Genomic DNA, 13,982 nt, shown 5'->3' with positions numbered 1-13,982 from the left:
ACTGGAACGTGCCAATGGCTGCTAATGGGGAATGAAAGACAGAAGAAGTCGGCTTTTAGTTAACGCGCACGCTGCGAATTTTTTATTGTTCAACAACACACGAGAAATCTCCCACCGGCACCACCTTGGAGGTCAAGATCTGGTACTAGCGTTAAGACTGGTTACGCACTACGACGGGGACGAACGGGTGCCGCTTTAAGGAGCTTCACCCCTAGTGCCTGGTGAGACTGAGTCTGCGGAAGTGTTTACGTGTTTCCGGCGTCGACATCGTGCCTGGACACACGGGTGGCGGCGGCGGCGGTGAAAGGACGTTCGCCTAATCAGCTCTTTTTGCCTACCCAGACTACCTGAAAACGGCTGCCGTGGCTGCGGAATCGCATCTTGACGTCACTGAGTCTGCGGAAGTGTTTACGTGTTTCCGGCGTCGACATCGTGCCTGGACACACGGGTGGCGGCGGCGGCGGTGAAAGGACGTTCGCCTAATCAGCTCTTTTTGCCTACCCAGGTTGGTGCCCTGCATCAAGGTATATGTAAACTGGTAGCGTAACTTCCGTAGAAGCCCACGTGTCAAGCCGGTGGCTAGTTGTTGCAACAGTCGCCATCTATGTGAGGAGGGGACAAACAGAATTAAAAAAAAAAGAAAAAGATGACGTCACAAACGGAAGCGGAAATGACGTCACGTTTTAACGCGATGGGCGCGAAATTATGAAATTTTTTGACAGGGCGCCGCTTCTTACTTTTTTTTATAGCTGCATGTTATTTTTCTTATCACTATGACGGCTTCATAATGGAAGCCTGCAAGATAACGGGAAGACGAAAAAGACAGATTTGATAAATAAGGTGTATTTTATTGGCGAAATATTGCAGTTGAAGAGGATATTACCACAAAATATATAACACAGAAATCAGAAGTAGCATAACAATTCAACGTGCACACTGTGATGGTGTAATGTGGGCTTTAAGATCTGAAATAATTCAACCAGCAGTCAGGTGATTCTGTACAGAGAACACAGACTTTAACACAACCGATAACTCTGACGATTCACACACAACACACTACAGCATTCCTTATTTACATCCTAAACGTCCTACGCGCCTCGCACACAAACTGTCCTACTCGCCGTTATGAACTGTTGCCGCTGCGGCGAGGTCGGTCGTCACCGGTACTCCTTGGGCAGTCAACAGTCACGCTGCCTTGACCGTGGCGAGGTGGTAGTGGTGGTGATGATGGCACTGCAGGCCAGTAGATCACCAGGCCACTGCAGCGCAGGTTCGCTGCCCGTCGCCAACATGAGCCGCGGCCACCTCGTGACACCACTCGGGCCCCAGGACCTCAGGCCAGGAACAGACTAGGCTGCCGGTCTCTGTGTCAGCACCGGGCACAGAGCGGGAATCAGGCTCACCAGGTCCACATGGCTGCCGCACGCCTGGTTAAGCGATGTCGCGACCCGAACCGCCGACCAGCGGCTGCCGTTCCAACCGTGTCGCGCTCCAACTCCTCGAGCCGCACGCCCCGCTCGCGCTTCCTTTTCGTCGTCTTCCCCTCCAAGCAGAACTGTCGTTCCCTCTTCGCCCCGTCACGGGCCACACAATCCACATCATCACACACACAAACCTTGCACACGTGTTGATCTTGCATCCGTAGACAGCGCAGCGTTTCTTCGCGTAGCGTGGCGGACTCATCATCCCGAAGGGCGACAGCACGCCGGCCGTGCGCTGGCAAACACAGTCACTGAAACGGTTCCCGATGGCTGCGATGGGCTATATTACCTTCTGCCAAGTACCACGACTAGAAAACAACGGTTATGCGAGGAAATATCTACGGACGACAGGCACAAACCTACTGCGCAAAAACGAGCGACGCCATTTGCATCTCAAAATGAGCAAAACCATAGCAAAACCGTTCGCCCATGTTACCAGACTGCCTGCATGTGCCCGCTGTTTCTGAAAATAAACGAAAAAAATTGGCCACTCAACCACATACCCAAGACTAAAGTTTGAATAAAGTAATCTACTAATTTAATTCGTGACAAATAAATTTAAAACTAATGAAAATAAACGCCTATTTAATTTTTTGTTTTCATTATTTGTCCCCCCCTCACCTAGTAGCGCTTTAATCGTCACGCGGGTGTTGATGTTTGTCGCAATAGGTTTCCGACCACTTTTCGTTCCGACTTTCGCGACCTATTTAGATTGACCTTGCCCTGCATCCCTGCCCTGCATCCCGGCGGGCGGTGCTTCACGGTTCCTGCCTTGTTGGAATCGTCGCGCTGGAGCTTTTTTCCAAGGCGACGCTTCTTTTCAACGTTCAATTTTTCTTCATCCATTAGACTACCTGAAAACGGCTGCCGTGGCTGCGGAATCGCATCTTGACGTCACTGAGTCTGCGGAAGTGTTTACGTGTTTCCGGCGTCGACATCGTGCCTGGACACACGGGTGGCGGCGGCGGCGGTGAAAGGACGTTCGCCTAATCAGCTCTTTTTGCCTACCCAGGTTGGTAAATTGGCTTACTTTCTTAATACCGCCTTACCGCTACCGCCGTTGCCACCGTGTTTCAGAGCTTTGTTGAGTGTTTTGTGCTAAATGTGTTTTTTTTCTGAACTGAATGCTGCCGAATTGCGTGCGAACTGAGTGCGACTGTGAATCCCCGGACCACGTACCATGGCAAGCACATGCCAGTCTTGTGGTGAGCCCCTCCCCTGTGATGGACGCGTCCTGAAGTGCAACGAATGTGAGTGCTCTTACCATGTTGGCAGTTGTTCTGGCTGGTCGGAGTCGACATTTAAGACTAAAGGCGAAAGCGGTCGCAAGGCATGGCGATGTACTGCCTGCCGTTCTTCGAAAGCGAAAAGTGGGGAGAAAACTAGCATGGACTCTGATTTAGCCGTTTGTTTGGCAGATATAACTAGGAGGCTTGATGCGTTGGCAGGGCTGCCGGCTCAGGTTGGAGAGATTAAGGACTCAATCCAGCTATTGTCACAGAAGTACGATGACATCCTGAGCCGTCAAGTTAAGCAGGAAACTGTCATTAGTAGTTTAAACAAACGCGTTGGGAAATTGGAGGCGGACTGCACCTCAGGTGACATTCAACAGCTGAAAGCTACTGTGAATGATCTCGAGTTTCGTAGTCGGAGACTAAACATAGAAGTTCACGGCATCCCAGCCACGCCAAACGAGGATTTGCTACGTAGGTTGAATGATGTGGCCAAGATTGCTAACCTGCCAGACCTGACGGGGAATGACATTGGCGCTATCCACAGACTTCCGTCGAAGCCAAACAGAATACCAGGAATCATAGTTCGATTTGCCCAACAATCAACTCGTGATAAGTGGCTGGGAAAGCGCAAAGTCCTAAGAGATGCCTCATCGGGTGTTTCTATCACTGAGAACATGACCCAGCAAAACAGAGAGCTGCTGCGCTGCGCGAAAGACTGGGCACAGAACAATGGCTATCGTTTTTCATGGCACTGCAACGGCAAAATTCTCGTTAGGAAAAGAGAAGGTGATAACGCGGTTGTCATTCGTTGTTTGGCCGACCTTGATAAGCTGTGATACTGTTACGCGCATTGCACTGTTAGCCTCCTGATATTCTTTTGATATTTTTATCATGCTTCCTTCAACCGCACCTATAGACCTTATTAATCTTAAAAACTTGTATGATACTTGTTGTGAAAATAGCCTCAGTTGCATACATTTTAACCTTAGATCTGGTAGAAACAAGAGAGATGAACTTGACTGCTTTTTTAGCGAAACAGACTGTCGATTTGGTGTTGTAATGTTTTCGGAAACATGGTTTGCTTCAGAAGATGATGTGTATAGTTTCCCCGGTTACAAATCCTTTTACATGAACCGCCGTGATAGACGTGGGGGAGGTGTTTCAATGCTGGTTTCAAATTCATTTACCTCTGAGCTTCTTTCTGAATTCTGTTGTACTAATCAGCACTATGACGTTGTCGTAGTTAAATGTAGCAATACAATCTTTTGTGTTTGCTACAGGCCTCCGTCGGGAAATTATTTGCTGTTTTTATCGTATTTAGATTCTCTGTTAGAATTTGTTAACAATAATAATTGCCAAATAGTTCTTGGAGGTGACCTAAACATAAATATGATTACCCAGAATAAGATGAAATTAGAGTTAGAATCTCTCCTAAATATTCATCTCTGTCAAAATGTTATAACATCGCCTACGCGAGTTACGCCAACATGTGAAACTGCATTAGACTTGTTCTTGACTAACTTTGATGTGTCTTCTGTAAAACCTGGTGTTTTAGTACACGCAATTAGTGACCACTTACCTGTGTTTATATTCATTGCTACCGCAGTTGATAAACAAAGACAAGTACATCAAGCGTTCTCTTATCGGCTCGTAAATACTAACACCTTGAATGCATTCCGAGAGCGTCTTGCAAGTGCCACATGGGATGATGTGTATAAAGAAAAAAATGCAGATGCGGCTTATGATAAGTTTATGCAATTATTTACGGAAATATACTACTCATGTTTCCCGGTAAAAACTTTAAAGCAGACAAAGAAATGTCGCAAACCGTGGATAGATAAGCACCTGCTTAAGCTTATAAATAAGAGAGACAGGTTGTACGGCTCATTCATAGAAACTAAATCACCGGAAGCATTAAAAGCATTTAAAGAATATAGGAACTACGTCACGAAACAATTAAGGGTTGCTAAGAAGCACTATTACTTTAATATTTTCAACTCACCTGCAGGACGCCCTGATAAAATTTGGAGGACACTTGCTTCAATAACTGGGACTGCGCTTGAAAAAACTACCACAGTCATAAAAGACGGCAATGAACTAAAAGGGGTTGATCTCGCTAATGCTTTTAACGATTTTTTTCTGTCCCTTGGTCAGCCCTGTGACAGTATCGACCTTTCGTACATGAATTCACCTAATAAGCAGTCATTATTCCTAAGGGGTGTTACAACGCAAGAAGTTATTTCTTCATTCTTGTCACTACGTAACAGCAGAGCCACTGATGCATTTGGTATTCAAACAGCGCCGGTAAAATTCGTCATAGACATAATTGCATCTTGCCTAGAGTACATTTTTAATCTGTGTTTGTCAACAGGCGTTTTTCCTCGTAGCATGCAGACGGCAAAGGTGACAGTAATATTTAAAAAAGGCGACAAGAATAATCTTTCAAATTACCGCCCTGTATCAGTGTTGCCTGTTTTTTCGAAAGGTTTAGAGAAGGTGATTTTAGCGCGGTTTTGTTCGTTTACTGATCACTTTGGTATCATAAGTCCTGCACAGTTCGGTTTTCGTAAAAACAGGTCAACTGAATTAGCCCTAATGACCCAAAAGGAGTTTATATTGCAAAAATTTGAGGAAAAGAAAATGGTGCTTGGAATTTTTCTCGATTTTTCTAAGGCCTTTGACCTTATCAGTCATGATGTTTTGCTTAAAAAACTTGATAGCTACGGTATTCGCGGCGTAGCTCATTCTCTTATTACGTCCTATCTTCAGCACAGATCACAGTTCGTAGCTATAGCCGGGGACCAATCGGAGTTGAAATCTGTAAGAACAGGCGTCCCACAGGGGAGCATATTGGGTCCGTATCTCTTCATATTGTACATCAATGACATAGTCAATGTTGATCCATCTGCTAAGTGCGTAATTTACGCAGACGATACAAGTCTGTTTTTTGATGGTAACTTAGGTTCTGAAATGTCAAATCGAGCCAATAAGACGCTTGCAAGTATACAAAAGTGGGCGACAAGTAATTGTCTTAAGATTAATGTAGAAAAAACAAAGGCGGTGATGTTTCATCCACGCAATAAACAATTTCAACTATCCCCCATTAAATTAAATAATACCGAAATAGAAATACTATCGTCTTTCAAATCGCTTGGCGTATATTTCTCTGAAACTATGTCGTGGGATTGCCAAGTGAATCACTTAGTTAGTAAATTATCTAGAGCAATAGGTACTATGCGTCGCCATTGTAACTATCTTCCTACATCCATTAATATGATGTTATATAATTCAATGTTTCTTTCCCTAGTTCAATACGGAATTCTAGTCTGGGGGACGACTTTAGCTGAGAACATTCGCAAGCTGACGGTATTACAAAAAAGAGCAATACGCCTTGTCTCCAGGGTGCCATATCTTTGGCATAGTGCTCCTTTGTTTACAAAGCTTAGAACTATAAAAATTGAATCTTTGTACACATATAGGCTTTGCCGCATGTATAGAATGGAAAAAAGTAAGAATGATAACGCTTTAACAAAATTGGCATCCTTACAGCAACATAATTCTTTTTATAAATTTCGTTATTTAGAACCTTGGATCGTTAACAAAAACAGAACTAAATACGGTGACCAAATGCTACAGTTTTGTTTACCTGCTGCTCTAAATCAATTATACAAAGAGAATGGTCTCAGTGTATCAACTCTGTCGTTAAAAAGGCTACGCGATGTATTTATGTGATTGCTTGTGCTGCCATGGGTCCATTTGTTTGTCTTTTTATATGCCTTTAACACTTCGCCTAATTTCTTTCCCTTGTTTTCATATGTTTCCACAATAACCTTGTTTATTTATTTCCGACCGTGGATGTTTATTGTTTTTCTGTTTTAGTTAGTCCATTGATTATGTATATCGTGTGTTCGACCGCTGTGAAGCCGCCCAGTGTATGAGGTGGCCAGGTTCCCCTCAAGCTGCTCAATGCAGCTTTTTGCCTGGTCATCCTCGCAACCTTGTTGTTGTGAATAAACAATTCAATTCAATAAAAATGGTTTCGTGCGCGAGCGTCGTAATGCTGTCATGTCGCAAGGGGCTGAACGCCGCGTTGAGCCTTTGTACGCTGTTCGCCCTCGAAATAAAATAACTTCGACGTAACGGCCGGACACAGTTCGTACTTCGCCAAAAAAAAAGATACTTCTGCGTACCAGACTATCAAGTGAAGGCCATATCTCGAACTTGAAGTTTTATGTCACTGCTCCTTAAGGATGTGTCACGCGAACGCTGTGAGGCGGCGGCGGCCATAGAGTTTCTTACAATTGTATGAAACTCTATGGCGGCGGCATTGCTTGGAGCACTGACGAAGGAGTGTACGAATGAAGAAATCTGACACATAATATAGAAGAGGGACGGCGCGTCTACCGCAGCTACATAGAAAAGTGCTCAGACGCACGTGTGACGCAAGCAGTCGTACCCTTTAGGTGGCGCCGCACCATGACCGCTCCCTGAACAAAGGCGGACGAACGCTTCCTGTTGAGGAGCGAGCGTTTGCTCTGGAATTGAAAAAAAAATAGAGGAGGCGTCGCCCGTACTTTACGGCCAAGAAAATGGAGCAGTTTCATTCGACATTCGGGGGTGAGTGATCGACGGACATTACCATGCATATCAACGACAGCATAATATAACGTAATTGTGAACGCTTATATAGCACCATCATCATCACCATCATCATCGCCGTCGTCATAAACCATCATCATCAACCTGATCACGTGCACTGCAGGATAAAAGGCCCTCCTATGTTTCGCCAATCAACCCGGTCCTGTGCCAGATGCGGTCACTTTATCCCAGCAAACTTCTTAATCTCATCTTCCCACCTACATTTATGCCTTCCCTTCGCGAGCTTGCCTTCTCTTGGAGTCCGGTCTGTTACTCTTATTGACCAGCGTTATCTTGCCTTCGCGCTACATGCCAACTTACACTTCTTGTACCAGTTATTGCACAACTTACACTTCTTGTACCAGTTATAGCAGGATTATAGCACCACTTCGCAACCTTATGTTACATCGAACCATCTTCGCTTGCCTCGGGAACTTGATATTTGAAGCAGGCGTTCGAAGATCTTGTTCGTCACTGAGGAGATATGATTGTAAAATTTTAAAATAAGGTCGTTTTACAATATACACTGCTCCATGATGTTTACCTTCGCGAATATAAACGCACGTCAGGCATCGAAACCACTTTCGTTTCTGCGCGACCTGCAGGACTCTGTGCTGCTGTCCTCTGATCATTTCTCTAGGGACAGGCGTTTATGCACCCTTCGCGAATGTGCGTTTCTTCCATGTTTAAATTGTTCTCGAAAGAGTCGGGGCGTGGACGTGTGAGTGGTGCGCGGTTAAAAAACAATCAGGCTAAGCTTGCGCTAAGCCGCGAGAGATTTCGGCGCGAAATTTAAAAATGTAATTTTGAACTTGATTTTCTCCTCTACCCTGTAATGCCCACTGTATCATATTTGATACATTAAATATAATGCCTCAAAAGAGGTAAAAAAACCCGTCAAAGCTTCATAGAAAAGCCGTTATTGGATATTTAACATGTTATAATTAAATTTCACTGAGTTACTCATTTAATCTAATTAATTAATTAATTTTAATTAAGAGTAATCAAGGTATGTTCGAAATAAAATTTCACCCTTTTTTTTCCTAAAATGAACTCTACAAGAAGAGTACATATGGTGAGTGTTTTCTCACAATTTTTCTCAAGGCAGAACGCCTTTTGGGCATTACAGGGTTGATAAACCTATGATGATGAAATTAACGACATTAGAGTTCTCAGAGCAAAATTTATTGATCTAGGCTGATTCATTGTTTCTATTTCCCAGGGTGGTCGAAATTTTTGGAGCCCTTCTTATAGCGTCGTCTCTCGTAATCATATCGTCGTTTTGGGATGTTAAACCCCAACAATTATTATTATTATTAATAAGATTGAATGTGTGAATCAACAATGAATGAACTGGCATAAGTGTGAATCAACGTCCTTTACAAACAATGAACATTGAATCAAGAGAGATTGAAGCGAATGAAAAGTGCCTCGCAGAGCGGTGTCTTTCGTCTTTGATATCCCTAGCGTCAGCTAAAGAGATCCGGTGACTCTTTCTTTGACTCACATGTTCACATAAGAGCCCTCACTCCAGATTGGCAACATCCTGTGTTCAAAAAGTACTGCAGGGCAGCTTTAATGTGAGGATCATTATTAAGTGGGTAGGGTCGCCAAAAAGGCAGTTTAATGCCTGACAAAGTGCCGTAACCCGCCCCAGTCATTAAACCACACAAAGAGCAGTAATGCAGACAACATTTAACAAAAATTGTAACGAAGAAGCAGCCACAGTTTTACAAACCTTTACACTAATAAGCAAAACATCACCAGAAGAACAGTCATACTTTGGGACCTGCCTGCAAGACTCAGTTTATAACAATAGTGCATTATAAGACTTAATTCGAGGACGCAAAGCGGAGCGGCAAGGACAGATACCTCGTCGCTACGAGGTCTGCAGATCTCTGACGAAGTCGTCAGCAGGATGTCCTTGTCTCTCACTGTTTAGATGCGGGATATACTGGTTCTCGCTTCTCAGCTGTATTGTAAGGCACAAGACGAACTGGGTGACAATCACGATAGCATGAATGGAGTTCTTTGAAGAAAGCACAATGATGAGCGAGTGTCTGGCATACGGGGACCAAGGTCACGCACATTCTGCGACCGTACGGTACCGTTTTATCCCGTTTACAGCCTCCGCTGACAACGGAGTAGACGGCACGACATCTATGAATACGCCTCCTCCCGGAATGGCAGGGCCTAAATCGCCAGTGGACACTCACTTTGACGATATAGTCGTTCCTTTGAAAGGTAACCGGACTGTAAGTACGGCCAAGGGGAAGTAGGCATCGCATAGCACACCTGTTTTCGCATTTTTTTAACGGTGGGGCTGTTTAAAGCTTAGGTAAAATCCCTGGAGATCCGTCGTATGCACCTTCTAGCCCAGATCAGTGATGTTCCATACTACGCCGAAAGATTCCCATTCTGAGACATGAAAATTCCCCATTTCGGGCATTTCCCCCTGCATACGTCGAAGAAATTCGCAGCATTTTCTCCTCCGCAATAGTAATAATGCGTGCGAGCCGGCACACGCACACACACCATCATAAATGCATGTGTATGACGTGCAAACGACTGTTTTAAAATCACGACTAGCGGCTGCGCTCCTGCACAGTACAAAACCATGGCCTTCGTAACTTGTGCTGTAAGTACACTGTGCATGTGTGGGCTTCGAGACTAACACCCGGAGTCAACTAGAAATCGCTCGACATAATTAAGTGCACATTAAAGAATCCCAGGTGGTCGAAATTTCCGGAGCCCTCCACTACGCCGTCCCGCATAATCATGTCGTGGTTTTGGGACGTAAGCCACAAACAAATATTATTATAGAACTGAGCATTTGTAATGGACAAAACGACGAAATTGAGAAGTTGCTTTTATGTTCTGTGGCTACATCATTAAAGCGACGTCGAATCCTACAATTTGAGTACTCAAATACTGCTACGTCTTACAGGTTAAAGTAAAGTAAATACTTTTTTTACAATAAATAAACGTTCGGTAAGCTAGAGTTGTTGCTACATATTACGGCCGTGGAGCTCTCGGATGGAAGCTGATTCACGGAATGCATCAGCCCAAGGGGTGACGTCACGTCGTTCATTTGGCGCGGGCGATTCGAACTGTGAAGCGGTATCACCGATTTTCGGTAGCTGTTTTCGACGCGAAAAATTGGCTTATTGGCGTGCAGAAAGTGGTGATACATTCCAACGTAAGTAAAAAAAGAAAAAAAAAGAAAAAAAAAACAACTTACTCCAGTTCCACACAGTGTCAAATGTGCAAAAACGGCGAAAGTGCAGTTGTCCTGTGTTTACCTTGTGATTTTCTGTGGTTTTTTGCGAAGTTTTGTGATTTTGTGTCGGTGCCTGTGATCACGTTTGTAGAGTAGAGGTGCACGGGAAAGGAGTTGTGGCGGCCCCCGCCAGACCTGCTCCTGCAACAGTGACTTTAGGCCCTATTTACGCTCGAGCCACCCTTCCCCGTTTGGCTGCACGGCCAAAGCTTCGTCGGTGACCGAGGCACTTACGCCATCTTTTGGTGTATCTGGCAACCGGAATGTGACGGCGCGGACACTCATCTGTCGTCAGGCCCAGCCCTAAAACAGCTCCGCTGTTAAAAATAAATCTAACGAAATTTAACAATATCATTTAGTCTCAATTTAAAAGCATTGTCCGGTCGTCCTAAGCACCTTTGACCTTTCAGTACGCGGCGCCAGGATACGACACAACACCAACTCACGCATGATTTTAAAGGCGATAGTCTTTAAAAACTTAACTTAAACGCGGAAATTCTGGCCTTTTTATGTCTGTCTCTCTGTCTGTCTGTCTGTCTGTCTGTCACACGACTCAATCGCCTGGCCAAAGTTTAAGCACTTGCAGAACGCCCACCCATCTTGAACTGGTAGCTGCATTCATACTTGTGAACATTTTCGATCAAAAAGCAAATATTACGCATATCTGAGGCGCAACATCAATAGGTAAGTATTAGGAGGTGTGTTCCTTTACTAGAAAATACATAGATACGTAATTCTGAAGACCTTAGTGTTTCTTAGGCTGAGCTGAAAATGCGACGCTGTGCACGAAAAAACATCCGAGCGAATGAGCCGCGGATGAGACCAGGGCTCATGTAGTACGGCCGGAAGAGGACTATCGTCTTTCGACGACATTTTTTCCCCGGCTGTCAGTGTGTCGTTAGAACTTTGTAGTGCGACGCGAATACATAGAGACTACAGCGAGGGAGACCGTCACTTTAACCACACCACTAAACTGACGGTGCTGGATAGCGCACATGAAGAACTTACAAATGCTTTATAATAATCACACCAGTTGTTTGTGTTTCGTAGCCTTGCGCGAAAGCTTCGAGTTCGTAACCAGGCGGTCCTAGGCTCGATGCACACTTCGTGAGATTTTTTTTCTTTTTTAAGCTCTTTCCGCGGTTTCTTCAGTTTTTTAAAAACTTCACACTGGAACTTTATCAGTTAAGAAGTGTGTGGAAGGAGCGGGAGTATTTTTACCGAGGAGAAGTTTAACTTGCAAGCAGCCGAAGAGAATAGATCATGTGTTTTTATACTGTTGGGAGGGGGTTTACTTTTAGGGTGTATTGCAAAGGACCATTGAGCAAAAATTTCTATTAGACTCGCATGGCATTCGGTACTTAAGCAGAGAGAATGACAGTGTCGTACGATCAACCACAAAAGTCTAGGGAGCACTAGACACAAGAACAAGTCTAATATTCCTGCTGCCTCGGCAGGTAGCCTTGAATTGAGATTTCCGCTCGAAATATGTAGTGCGCAGTGCGACCGAATACAGTGACCAATTGACGAAAAATTGAAAGCTTTCTCAGGCGTAGTTGTCTCTAAACTTTTTACACTCACTGTAAATTTTCATTTATTTATGTTGATGGGCCTCTACTGTATTTGGCGCCCTAGAATGGCAGGATACTACTGTGATAAGGATGCGTGGCCGGCACCAATGAATTTCCAGTGGAACATACAATGGTTTGAAAAAAAAAGAAAAAACTCACAGGGTCCCTTATGCATTCACTTAAGACGACTCGAAGGCAAAACTCATTTTCTTTTTCTTCTCAGTCGATGTACTGATCCTGCCCCGCCACCCTCCGGAAGATTTCTGCACCTAACGTGGTTTTGCACTGCCTCCAGGATCGGAGGCACCTTACCAGTTGTTGTGGGGCCTCCGTGATCCGCCCACCCTTGACCAAGCTACCATATCATGAGATGACGTCATCATGTAACGTGACTACACGTGACGTCACACTGAAAAGATGACGTCACATATTTTGGCGGTCTGTGACGCCATCAAGGGATGATAACTTTTTGCGTCAATCATGTTGACGCCGCCGACGCGAGACGTCGGTCAATTTTCGCGTTTGGTGAGGAATCTAAGGATTTCACATTAATGAGGTGGCAGCGGAACCTCCCGAATAGCTCTCAAGGGTAGATCCGCTGATGGCTTTGCGTTAGCTTGAAGTTAGACGTAGCCAGCACCATGCTGGCCGATTCTCGAAATGTACAGTTTGCATTGTGTATTGTTATTCTATTTGTATCTTTTGGGCAGTGCTATGTACAAAGCCAGCACGGTGCAGCCTGACTACATCTCCGCCAAATGTACAGTGTACGTTGTGTATTGTTATTCTTACTGTATTTTTGTTCAGTGTTATGTACCAAAATCAGACAATAAAGAAGAAAAAAAGTGCTTCGTAGCGTTGCGCCAAAGCTTTGATTTCATGAACAAGCGGGCATAGGTTCTATACCCGCTTTTATTTATTTCTTATTCTTTTTAAAATTGATTTCGCACTTTCTTCCATTTTTTTCCTTTCTTATTTCCGTCGTGTTATGTACCCTTCGACGAGGATCCCGATTCCGACAGTAGCGACGCTGGCAAAATAGTGATAAAATCGAGAAATACAATATTTCCAATGGCTATTTGCAAAGACCTTCGAAGAAAAAGGTAAGCCTATAGGCTTACCGTTTTCTTCGAAAATGGACCCACAATAAATTTCATTCCAATTTGACGAAACATTAAAAATCAAGAAGTACATTTACAAAGGCTATAGGCTTACCTTTTTGTTGCAAAATGGACCCCAAAAGTTTTATTCGAATATGAGGAAACATTAAAAATCGAGAAATACAACATTTCCAAACGCTATAGACGTACCTTTTTGTTCGAAAATGGACCATCAATCAATTTTATTCAAATGCAATGAAAGTGAAAATTTGAGAATTACGTGATTTCCAAAGACTATAGACTTACCTTTTGTTCGAAAATGGACCCACAAAAATTTTTATTCGAAAGTGACGAAACATTAAAAAGTCGAGAAGTACAACATTTCCAATGGCTATAGGCTCACCTTTTTGTTCGAAAATGGACCATCAATCAGTTTTATTCAAATGCGACGAAACTTTGAAAAATCGAGAAATACATGATATACAAAAGCTATAGGCTTAGCTTTTTCTTCCAAAATGGACCGTCAAAAAATTTTATTCGAGTGTGGCGCAACATTCAAAAATCCAGAAGCACAATATTTCTAAAGGCTTACCTTTTTGTTCAAAAATGGAGCACCAGCCAATTTCATTCAAATGCGACGAAACTTCCAAATATCAGAAAACGCAAAATTTGCAAAG

At 43.9% G+C, this 13,982-nt stretch overlaps 1 long non-coding RNA gene across 1 annotated transcript; it reads left to right on the top strand.

Annotated features, from left to right (window-relative positions):
* The first annotated feature begins 232 nt into the window (after positions 1 to 232).
* Positions 233 to 3,545, top strand: LOC119407224 (uncharacterized). Its single transcript, XR_005186653.2, has 2 exons — positions 233 to 505; positions 2,331 to 3,545. It is a non-coding gene; the product is annotated as an uncharacterized LOC119407224 (long non-coding RNA).
* The last annotated feature ends 10,437 nt before the right edge of the window (positions 3,546 to 13,982 follow it).

Source organism: Rhipicephalus sanguineus, chromosome 10 (genome assembly GCF_013339695.2).
Source record: "Rhipicephalus sanguineus isolate Rsan-2018 chromosome 10, BIME_Rsan_1.4, whole genome shotgun sequence".
NCBI classification, from domain to species: Eukaryota; Metazoa; Arthropoda; class Arachnida; order Ixodida; family Ixodidae; genus Rhipicephalus; species Rhipicephalus sanguineus.
This window is presented reverse-complemented; position numbering and strand designations above follow the sequence as displayed.